The sequence below is a fragment of the Alligator mississippiensis genome, chromosome 6, assembly GCF_030867095.1.
Source record: "Alligator mississippiensis isolate rAllMis1 chromosome 6, rAllMis1, whole genome shotgun sequence".
Lineage (NCBI taxonomy): Eukaryota > Metazoa > Chordata > Crocodylia > Alligatoridae > Alligator > Alligator mississippiensis.
In genome coordinates, this window is record NC_081829.1 from 34,995,315 (window position 1) to 35,007,619 (window position 12,305).

General features: G+C 41.1%; 1 long non-coding RNA gene across 1 annotated transcript; it reads left to right on the forward strand.

Moving 5' to 3' along the window:
• Positions 1 to 1,657: 1,657 nt before the first annotated feature.
• On the forward strand, positions 1,658 to 11,967 carry LOC132251150 (uncharacterized). The gene is made up of 4 exons (XR_009463010.1): positions 1,658 to 1,703; positions 2,973 to 2,997; positions 8,695 to 8,797; positions 9,987 to 11,967. It is a non-coding gene; the product is annotated as an uncharacterized LOC132251150 (long non-coding RNA).
• Positions 11,968 to 12,305: the final 338 nt, after the last annotated feature.

Sequence of the window (12,305 nt, forward strand, 5' to 3'; positions counted from 1 at the left end):
ACTTACCAGAATATCAAGGAGCATGTCTTTTCCCAATAAGGAAAACCCAGTTGATTGTGGGTATCCCCCTTTTATACTGCCTGTCTCACATCTGTATTAAGGCAAGGTGGTTTAGGAACTGTAACAAGACCTTGCTTGCTTTGCTGTAATTATACCCCTGGAAAACTGAAAGTATCACAGGAGGGTAATGCACAGAAGGAAACCGTGACAGCCACAAGCTTCCACTACGTAGAGATCATGTGCTGCCCTTTGCGGGTAAGGACTGGGAACTTCCACATCTTCAGTGACTGAAGTGTAAAATGAAATAAAACCAAGGCTGCTTAACCTTTTCCCCCTGTAGAACCACAGGGACCAATCTTCTTCTCCACTAGTCAGGTACTGCAAACAAAGATGAAAGAAAAGTAGATATTTTTGGTGGAAGGTTATCCCCTGGGACATCCTCCTAGCCTGGATTATGCCTTTAAGATTGGCTGTTGATATGTTTCCCAGAATATTTCTTTTGTTTCTTTGGTGACAAATTTCCCAAATGCTTACCAGAGAAAAATAAAATTTTCAGAAACTGACTGAGAAGTGAGATTAATATTGTGAAGGAAATCACATATCATATTGACACCCATGTCAATAATCTCCAAATCACTGGAATTTTTATTATTAATTGATCATTATTACTTGTTTCCAGTAGCAGCTATTATGTGATAAGTTCTTTGCAGAGACGCACAAATAAATTGGTAAAAGAGCTTAATTACTGGTTTCTTGGCTTAACAAGCTAGTTATCCTAGTTATCCAATCAGAAGGCTGAACAAAAGCTGTTTTGGAATCTAGATTTAATGGACCTTCCCAGCATCTAACTTTTGCTGCACAATGCACTGGACTTTCCATCTGCAAGCAGTTCCTAATCTGTAGCTGTTAGAGTTTACAAAGTGAATCTAATAGGCAGCATAGCGGGGGTGGGCCTTGTGGAACCCTTCAAAATGGGCAGGATAGAGCATTGATAGAAGGAGTTCAGGACTTGCATGCATTAAGGACTATGTGAAAGAAGTCACAGAGGTCATTTTTTGAGAGCTAAGAATAAAGAGAGGACAGTGGCAGATTGGAGGAACAGCCATCAACACAAAGCTTGACAAGGAAGAATAAGTATATAGGGGCATATTTAGACAGATCCTTAAAGACAGTGACCAGTAGAATAAATTTGATGTGTCAGTGAGAGTGACATTGTCAAAATGATGGGTGAACTCCTAGAGGAAATGTGTATGTTTGGAGAACTGAAGAAATGGATGTTGTAGTTGCCAGGGCAGGCTATATAGAGCAGCCCTGAATCCATTTTGGCTGTTGCCATGGGAAGTAATGGGCACATCTTGAAAGCTGAAAGAAACAAGTGTGAACAAGATGAAACTCCGTGGTGAGCCATTACTGCTTTTCAATGTGTCACCAGCCTCTTCCATCCCACAGTCGAATGAATCTGATGGTCTTTCTCTACCACCCAGAATTTTCACGTTAACGTCAGAATTACTTTTCAGCTAAGTACAAGCTTACTCAGTGCAAATCCTTCCATATCAATCACTTACTACATCAGCAGTTTCAAAAAAAAAAAAATAGAGAGAGAGAGACAGAGACTTGCATAAGAATCACAATGTAAAATAATACTTACTTTGCATTTCTTTACAGCAGCATTGCACAGTGGTTCTGCCATCCAGCCTTTCCTGGTGAGTGGACCTCCAGCTATTTCAATTTATGATTTTTGTCATGAGTCTTCCCTCCTTCCCCTTAAAATGAGGGGTGCAATGGATTACTATTTAGGACACAGTTTTATTTTCCATTCACATCCCTGTAATGGTGGTGTCAGAATAAATTTGACAAGCAGAGCTGTAGTGGGCTGAAGGCTATAACAAAGGGATGGACTAGAGGGCAAAAAAATAGCAGCAGCAGTTCTGGGATAATGAAGAAGGAGGAAGGTTAGATGTTAAAGTTAAATGCGAAGTTTATACCAATACGAAAGGAATGCGATTGGAAGAAGTAAAAAGAAGCAACAACAAAGGTGACTTTCAAGGGGATTCTATAGGATTTGGAAAGAAGCAAGGAAGCAATATGTAATTTGATGCTGATACTATCTGCATAGCCAACTTGATTAGATGCATGCTGAACAGTATCTTTACACAGTCTTGCACTTCAGAAGCTCTCCTAATGAGAGGAGGTATGTTGATGAGGGCAGCAGGATTCTCTGTCCTTCCTACCTGAAAAGTGTTGTGGAACTTTCAAGAACAGTGGCAATACCATTGTGACTTGTTAGAAAGAGGATATACCACTTTTTTTTTCTTATAGACCATCTGGAATGTGATACAAAAATAAAGACTAAGATAAACTAGAAACCAATATTTTGACATCCTCACAAGGTAGAGTACAATTCTGCATATCCAAGTTGTTTTAGAAATCAGTGAAAACTCATTTCTAAGTTGATATATGGCATCATTTGCATAAAATATTAAAATCATTCACCTTAAAAGGATCAAGCTGATCTTCATTTGTTTCTAATCCAACCTAGATTTTTCTCTTCTTTCCTGCCAGGAAATTCAATACTTTATCATTATTTGACAGCCTCCACAAAGGGAGATGATGACTAATTGAAAATGTGATCAGTGACAAGAATTAAAAAAAATATATCTTAAAATTTGCATACTCAGTCTTATGGCTGGTGTGCTGAGCACTTGGACACATGCTTAATTGGATGCATGTTAATATTCCTACTGAGGTCAGAAGCCTGGTAATTTGCAGGATCTGGTATGTTATCTTTTGCTTTCCAAAGTATTACAAAAAATGAAGTGTTTGTTTTTACATCTGCCTGCTGACCATCAGAGAGAGGTTAATCCAAATGCCATAGCAGAACAAGTTCCAAACCTAGGCGAGTACAAAAACAAATTATTTTCTATTTAGTCCTATGTGAGGTGAATAAAATCTCCTTCTTTTCTTGGTTCCAGTTTCCCAAGATTCTTCTCCAGAAAGGTAACTGAAGCATTCTAACCCTTCTCAGCAACACACAGCTTTACTGAGAAAAGGACTCTTTTGGAAATGCCCGTCAGCCTCCTAGGCTGTCAACAGAAGTTGCCAACTGAAGCGGACCCCAAATGTCCCAGCACAGCTGATTTGCTTTGTTGTTGTCCCTTGTCTTGCAGGGTTGGGTTCCTGCCACTCCCAAGGCTTCAGGGGCCCAGTTCTGCATGCACTGGGAATTCCCTGATAAGGGAAGCAGGTGTTACCCTACAGGAGAATTCTTGGGCTATGCTTGATTGGGCTCATGGAGAGCCTTTAGCAGCTGGAGACCGCAGGCAGCTCTGGACTGACTCCAGTCTCCCACTTTAGAACAAACCATAAAAATGTTTATGGTGGCACAAAAATGTCTACTGCTTGCAGCTCTGGCATGCAAATGAAACTTGAATATTCTCCCTAAAATCTAGCAAATGTTGCAGTGGTGTTCCTGGCTGAAGTATGTACAGTCTAAACCAATGGCCCAGCTTTTCTGTGGGGATATTTTGTAGGGGAGATAAAAGTACTAAATTTACTTTGGCTTCAGTTTTTTTTCAATATATTTGAAAATTTGGTTTTGGGTAAATAGGGGGATGAAATTACACATTCTACTTAGACCATGCTAAGGGCACTTAAAACATAAACATCTGCATGTTAACACTCATTAACTTGTGCTAAGTGCCCTGTGAGTATAAAGTTATACCACTTCAGGTGAGGGTTTACTCTAGTCTCTGCTACCTAGCTCATGTAAAGATAACTTCAGTGTGCTCCACAGAAATGAAACAAGCAATTTGCAGTTGTCCAGTATCCCAGAATGCATCATTCCCAGCCCCTTCCCACACCCAGAGCATGGGTTAGAGCAGAGCCAAGGTGTCCTAGCTCCTAACCACATTCCTGCTTGCCAGTCCTTTAGTAGGAAGTCAGAGCTGTGCAGGCAAGAAATGGTATGATGAACCCTTAATATGCAACGCCTCACAGCACATTCTAACTTTAAGCACTGCTTAACGTTCCAGAGATTTGATATGGTCTAAGTGCAACGTAACTTCACTCCAAAACAAATAAAAATGTCAACACAATTTAAACATATCAACCTAAATTATTGTTCAAATAAATATTGTGCTGTTATAAATGAAGCAGGGTGGGCCTTAGATCTTGTTGTGGAAAATTACTTATGAGTATAACATTCTGGCATGTATATACAAAAGTTGCAATTATGGATTCTTCTTTTGGGTTTCATTTTCATAACCTGTTTGCTCAACACCTGAATCTATTTTCTTTGAGTTATGAAGATAATGACTTTGGACACCTAAAATCATTAGAAACCTATAGGACATTTTTTGGGAAAACCTGAAATTGGAAAAATGCAAAGCTGAAATATACTTCCATGCCTTTAATACTATGAGATAGCATAACGTGTTCATGAACTGAGTAATAGCTCTGTAAACAATTTAGGATTTCCCTACTGCAGTGCCCTGTCTTCTAGTCTAGAAACTACCAGAGTCAAGTCAAGTGAAATCAAAGATCCTCCTGAACCTAATGACTCATTGGGTTAGAGTGGTTAAGGCACACCAGTTACTTAATGACTAGCTCTCCATTTGCCTCTGAATTAACTGGTTGGGAGAAGGGAGCTTTTGACATGCATACAAGCCCTGCTTTGGACTTATCTTACTAGAGCTGTTGCAAAATGCCTTAACTGCTATGCGAAAGCACCCCTGATCATAACAGAATAGCAGTAGCTTGAACAGAATGCATGTTGGCATTCAGCTGTGTTCATGTGGCTTTCTTGTGTTGTTTTTGTTGTGTAGAGAACAAAAATACTGCAACGTTCCTGTTCAGAAAAGTTTTAAAGACTGTCTTGACCTCTGAAGGAATTGTACATAGGGCATTTTCCTAAATTGACATGGACCCGAGCCCCGATTAAGAAAAGCACTTAAGGTTAATGCTTCAAGGTCTCCAGTGGCAGACTCCTTGCTGACTCTTTCCATTGCACAGTAGCCCTCTTTTGTCCTCTCCATTTGCCCATGCAAGATGTCAAAAAGGAGTTTGTAGGAGTGGAACAATATTTTGTCCTGCCTAAGAATTGGCTTATGCCAGCTTGGCATCAGGGAAAATTCAGATGACAAATTTTCCGTTGACTTCAGCAGGAATATGATTTGGGCCATAGCAAATGGGGTAGTATCAACACTTATTCTGCTGTGTTATATTCTGCATCTTATACTTCAAAATGCTGTTTAAAGCTGAATGAAATCAGTTTTCAATAAGTTGGATCAAACCATAGAGGGTCAAGCCACAGAGTAACTTACAAGCAGTCATTTTCTTCTTTTTGTTAAGAGAACTGTTTCCTGATAGTACAGATGATGAAATAGATCATCATGTAGAAGGAAAAACCACTCAGAATTTTATGTAGCAGAAACAGCATATGTGAAAGTAAAAAGATACTTTTAGATTTGGAAAAGTAGGAAATTACAGTAGAAGTTGGAGTAAAAGTTCTCATGGTTTTTACACTTTTCACCCTGTTTCTTTTTTCTTAAGAGATTTAAAAATAATAATAAAAAGACAAAAGAAGAAAAACAATGAAACCCAAAATAAACTGCTGAGTTTTGGGTTGGGGTGGTTTGGTAGTACAAGCTGACATGGGTAATTGGTATTGAAGAGTAATTACAGCAGTGATACCTCTGTTGCTGTACTCTTCCCTGTTAAGATTCTAGCCTAACATAAAATTAATGACACAAAATATAGCCTTGTAAATGCACAAGTACTGTTTATTGTTGAGAGCAGACAGTTACAATGTGTATTTTTTTAATATCAAGAAACCCTAAATGCCAAAGGTTTAAAATTTAAAGTACTACACTTCCCAAGAAGGCTGTTAAAGCATAAGACTGCAAACAAAAAATGGAACTTCAGTAGCTTTAGCAATGATTAATACTTTCAGTTGTAGCACTGAAATAGATTAGCCTTATTTTTTTTTTCTTTATTTGATTGTAGTTCTCTGCTTTTATAAACAGTCATTGTCAAGGTCTTCTTTGACTTTGCAAGAGTAGTGAATTGTTGGCAAAAGGGAGGTTGATGGATTATATTACTGAATAGTACTGCTGTACTTTACCTTTGGTTTAGTGTTATTTGTTCCAGTCCCTCCTGCGGCCAGTTTGGTCCCAAATGTCCTGGCACATGCCTTTCCATTGTAGTAAACCAGCAAGGCTGAGAGAGGGACACTGGTGTACAGGCAGCTTAGTGTCTCCATATACACTGCTCAGGCTTTTGCGCCCTGGAGAAGTTACAGTTTTGGATTATCTTCCAAGGGAGGATTATGTTCAATGAGCTGATGTCTTGGCATAATTCTATTGGCTCACTAGATAGACAGATGCCTACTGCCTACTGTAATTTTTGGAGCTACTCTAAGGGTTTTGCAAGAGTGCAAACATCTGTCCCTTTTTATTGTTTGTATAAATCCAAATACATTTTTAAACTATGTTTTGCATTTGGAAGTTTACAGCCACTCAGAAACTTGATGCTGACATTTTTGCATCATGACCTTCTTTTATATACAAAGCTACAATAAACCAGGGCCCAGGTTTGTGCTGGGCTGTTGCCATTGTAGCTGTTAATGAAAATGAAGAACAAAATATGTTGAGGATAACATAGAAAATCCACCAAGAATTTGATTCAATATGGAAACTTGCAACCAATAGAAGACTTATAAATGCTCACATGTTAGAGTCCTGGCATATTAATAAGTAGCAAAGAGGTCAGAATTGTGTAGCTATAGACTCAGAAGCTCAACAGACTCACTGGCAGCCCTGAGAGTAAAGTGATCAAGGTCCCCAAAGTGAGAGTGGTTTTGTGTGCTTTTTAGTGCTGATTGGCTTTCATTGGAGAAACCAGGAAAGGCTGCAAGATTTCAGAGGCTCTGTATTGAGACTGTGACTGTAATGTATATAGAATACTGACTAAGTAAGATGCAGCTGGTTGTTGAAAGGCCAGAAGCATTCCTACTTACACTACAGTAGATACGGTTAGGAAAAGTTTATCATGTGAATTGTAAGACTGTCTATGATTGGGACTTGCTCTGTGGCTTCTAAAAGGTACCATTTGCTTGTTGTACCTGTGATGCTGCTTTGGTCATGGTACCCAAATACATATGCTGGGATATGTACATGTGCACTCGGGGTCCTGTTACAGGCCTACAGTCAGAGGTCCTGGTGCTAAGGACCTGGTGGACTGTCAAGCCACCTGCTGTTTTTGATGGGGAATTTCATTTGGACTATTCTAGCCCTGGTGAAGTTCTGTTGTATATTACAGTGATACAGTGACGTGCTGCTTTATTGCAATGGAGTACCGATCAGATACTGATGGCTGGTACTGTTCAACTGATTGCTGTGGCATAGTCATTGATATGCATCTGTGAGTCAGCTGGACCTGCTTTAAAAGACATTGCTCTCAGAACATGACCTCAGGGGACAAGGGGAATGTACAGAAAATATGACAAGGGATCTTGATTGCTCTGCCATTCCCATATTGTTAAAGGGGGGGGGGAGAATACCAGCAAGATGTTAACTAGAAAGGAGAGAAAAATTCAGATATGGCACCTTGGTGTAGAAGAGGAGAAAAAGTTTGAGAAATACTAATCTATAATGTGGTTTTCAGGGAGGATTTTAGAAGCTTCACGTGTGTTAAGCATAACTTCAGTGATGAAATTTGTTACTGGATGTAAATTGAAAGTGAAACCAAATAGAGGCTTTTGTAAATACTTGGGATTTTTTTTTCTTTTTAAATCAGTTATTGAGGAAGGAGTCTATTTTTGTCATCTCATCTGAAATACCTCATAATATGTGAATAAAGTGTGTTTACTTTATATTTAATTAAAGCATGTAACTAGGAAAGAGGAAGTAACTAAATATTGCCCCATTGCGTGATGATGAATTTGGGGCTTCCCAAGGTTAGTCCTTAACTGCCCACTGCAGCTGCTTGCTGTGTTTTACTTGTACAATCTTGCTCTTGAACTTACCTCATGGAAAGGGGAAGTTTGCATTCAAAATCTACAACTGTACATGAAAGGATACCACTTCTTTCTGTTTTTTAACTCCTAATCTGAAGGGTAGTAAGACAGAAACTAAACTTGTTTTAAATTGTGCCAGTGAAATAAAACTGAATTTATAACAAATATACGGTAGGTTAGGAAACAGACAGACTCTGACAAAGGCTTGGTGCTCCCTTAAAATGATGTTAAAACTGCTTAATGTGATACACAATGCTTTCCGTAAAGGATTCTGGCCAGCAAGGAAAAGCACTGAAAACAATAGTAAGTGGGATTGTTAAAAGTGCCTGAGAAGCAGATTCCACTGTAAAGCAATGAAATTTGTGCTTCTTGGTCAGTTAAGCACTTTTGAAAATCACTTCCAGTAGGTGTAGAAGTTGTTGTTGCATGGAAGAAGACCTCTGGATTTTAGATCTGACTTAATTTTTAGCATCGGCTGCCTCTTTTGAATTTACACTAGGTTCTCTTGCAGAGAAATGTATCTCTTTCTTCCATGTATTTGAATATTAATTTTATAGTTGTCCCAACCACACTACCGTATTTAAAAACAGGTTTGCTAAGAGAGAGAACGATCTCGTTTGTTTGTTTACATTCAAGACTGAAAGTTGAAAGATTGAGTTTTCTTAATGGCTTTGCAACAGATCTCCTCTGGGTTTGACTGCACTGGAAAATCATCTCCTGTTAGAACACAACTTGGAAAAGTCCGTTTAACTACACAGGACATCAAACTTTTTTTGGCAAGAGGTGGGTCATGTCAACTTGTAGCAGTTTCAGTATGGTTAACTCATTACTTTTTTACCTGAAGTTAAACACTTCTAGTCTCTGTCCACATTGACTGAAAAGTCTTTATTTAACCTCCTGCAAAGTAATGTCCTAATTTTCTAGTGAAGATAAGATATAGGGTGTAATCCTCAGGAATATTGGGAACATGGAGTTCTAATTGACCATTGAGGCTGCATCCACACAAGTGCAAGTGTTTGTTTCCCCAGGAACAAGAAGCAGCGACACACTTTGCCATTGCTACTCATCCCCAGGTAATGCCCATGCCACATTCCTTCTGGCATGCAGCAGGTTACCCTGGGTGGAGTAGGGGAGGCTGGGGCCAGCAACTGGCCCCAGCAGTTTTATCAGGGATCCTAGGGGCCTCAGGGAACTGCAGCCACTGTGCTTCTGCAGCTGGGAGCCTGGCCAAGAGCCAGAACATGGCTCTGGCAGGCCAGGCTCTAATTTTGGGCAGTGCATGCTGCTGCCATGTGTGCCACCCTATTTTTTTTTCTTCTGTGCAGGTTTTTTTTGACCCTGGGACCAACTGCCTCCCCATCCCCTCCCCCAGCCCTGTGCTTCAAGGCAATACTGCGCGGAATGCCTGAATGTATAGTTTGCAGTGCCACATACCACACAGCTTCACTGTCTGATAACAGAGCGGATAAATGCTCTGTTATCAAGGTCGGGGGAAACTCCTCCCTAATCTTGCTGGACCTGGCCATGCCCCCTTCAGCTCAGCCCTGTGGAAGGGAAGGGAGGGATGCTCTAGTGCCTCTCCTACCCGCCCCCCCCCCCCCCCCCGGCTTCTAGCTTAAGGCATGTGCCTGCATGTCTGGGATGTCTGTGTGGTTACAAAGTGATTTAGCCTAGCCAGGTTAGGCTAACCTGCAAAGATTGAATCAATTCAGGCTCAGGCTTTTTGAATGTCTGTCCCTAGCTGATTTGTGCTTCTGTTATTTTTACCTGGCAGATAGGTATGTACTAAATATTGGGAGGGGGGAAAATAGCACAAGGAAGAGGCTGAAATACCTTCCATACCACTTCTTCTATGAGCCTTTTCCTCTGTTAAGTAACTGCTTTGCAGGCTGAGTAGTCCTGACAGCTCTTTCTGCAGTTTTTCAGATAAGTTTTTCATGTCATATTTATGTTCTTTTTTTATTTTTTGCAGTGAGTAGATGCCATTAGTTCCAACACACAAATCATAACCCTGAGGCTACTTCTCAGCATGGCACTTTGTAAAATGCAGACTCAGGACTTTGTTCACGACTCCCACGCCATTCTGTGATCTGATATGAAGCATAAAAAATGATCCAAGCAGTGTCACACTATAAGTGACTTGACAGACACTATTCCTGTGGAAGTTCAGTAGATGAGAATTAAAAATTTGCTTTTCTGAGAGCTAAAGAACAGCAGAATTTTGACCTTAGTAACTGTGTTGCAAAGAACACAAACCTCCTGTCACCAGTGTTTATAACTGTTGATGGACCTTAAGTGAACCCTGTGCAAAGAAATGTGTGAGCATTTTTCTGGCCACATGACAACTTACTGTAGCAAGGTCTACACTTACTACTACTACTACTACTACTACTAATACTACTGTAGCACTTTAAATGGTGCATAAATGCACAATGGTGTTCCAGATAAAGTCACTGAATTTCTGGTAATATAAATCCAGTTAAAACCTGGCTCCATTGAGAGATAAAACCATCTTGGGCAGGTCTGTATTGTATAATTTTTCTGGCAGCACTCATTTTACACACAAAACTATGAGTAAATCCATATGCACAGCTACCCTGTGGCAGCAGGACCCCATCTTTCTTCCATCAAGGCAACACCAGTTCTGCACAGGATAGAAACTTTCAGAAGGCATCTGATGTGCCTGTGGTTTCTGCTAGCTGTCACAGCCCCTTTAACAGTGAGTCTCTCAGAGTGCACTGCACGCTGTGTTGGTACAGCAGGCATAGAGGGGAACAGAGCTTCCAGGAGCAGCGCACATGTAAACATGCTCTCTTGGCTTCTCTGTGATGGTTGTGGTTTGTCAGCAGGAGGCTTGCAATGTAGAAGAGCCCCAAATCATAAATACTTCTGCAGATAAGATGCTAACTGGGACCCAGGGGTCTGGCGTCAATTCTTGGCTCTGCTACCAACTCTTTGTGTGACCTTGGGCAAGCTGTAGTCTCTCTGGGCATGTCTATGTGCATTAATGCATTGTTGCTACTGCACATTAAGTTTAGTATCTCTAATAAGAGGTACTAACTAAATGCACAGTAGCTGGTGCTATTGCACAGTAGCAAAGGCACATGGTCTTTCCATGACGCTTAGTACGTAGCAGACTAAATCTACTTCACTTTAGCACAGCTTTTGCCATGACACATTAATGTGCAGTAGAATTGGTCTCTGTGTACCTTACTTGTGAAGTGGGGGTAGTACAGCTTCCCTTCGCTCATCTTTTGCCTTGTTCACTTAGATAGTAAATGCTTCCAGGAGGAACTGTCTTTGGCACTGTGTCTTATACACTGGCTAGCACAACATGGCCCTGATTTCAGTTGGCCTGTTGGTGCTATAAACCTTAATAACTTGGCCCCCTTAAATTGTAGATGTCAACATCTCAACAATTTTCCTAGGATTATTTCCCACCCTCCACCCTCTTCTGAATGTGCCATATAATAAACACAGCCGGGGCTGCAATCAGTCATGATTCCTTGGGTTCATCCACACATGCAAGCATGTGTGCTTGCAGCAGCTCAAACAGAAGTGGTACAAATTAGAGCCAGGGCTTTTTGCCTTAGTGCATGTGCCCGGACATGGACTATGTTGTGGAGCAAATTGTGCCACTGGGGGTAAAATAACCCTACCTGGCTCCTCCTGGATCTGTAGCCAGGAGGAGCAGTATAAAAACCTGTCCTGTGCTGGCCCCCGCAGTATAAAAACCTGCCCTGGCCAGCAGCTCAGGGCTACTTGCCCTCAGTAGCTTCTGGGGCCCAGCCACTTGGTCTCTGGGGACACTAGCCCCCTGTGTCAGTTACACTGCTGAACCAGCATCCCAAATCCACATTCTTTCACAGTTAGAACAAAAGAGAAAGAGGGAGGGATTGATCAGATGGGCAATGTTTTATTGCTATACTTACAATGTTAAAGCCCACAAGTGTCTTTAGCACCATAATAAAATAAATCCTAAATATCTATATGTTTTAATGTCTGCTTTTGGTTTCCTTAGCACATGGGTGTATGATGGGGGAATGTGGGGTTTGCAGAAGAGGGGTGGGGAGTGGGGGGTGTGGAGAGATGTCGGGGGATGTGGGTCAGTGTGTGTGTAGGTGTGAGGGGACTGTGGGTGTGGGGGCTGCTTAGGAGGGGTGGGTCCCCTGCCCCCTACAGGGCAGAACGCCCCCCTCAGCACATAGACTACCCTGCCTGCAGGGTCCCAGCTCCTCCACTGGTTTCCAGCCCCCTGCTCATTCCCTTGCTCATCTCCAGCCTCTGGAGT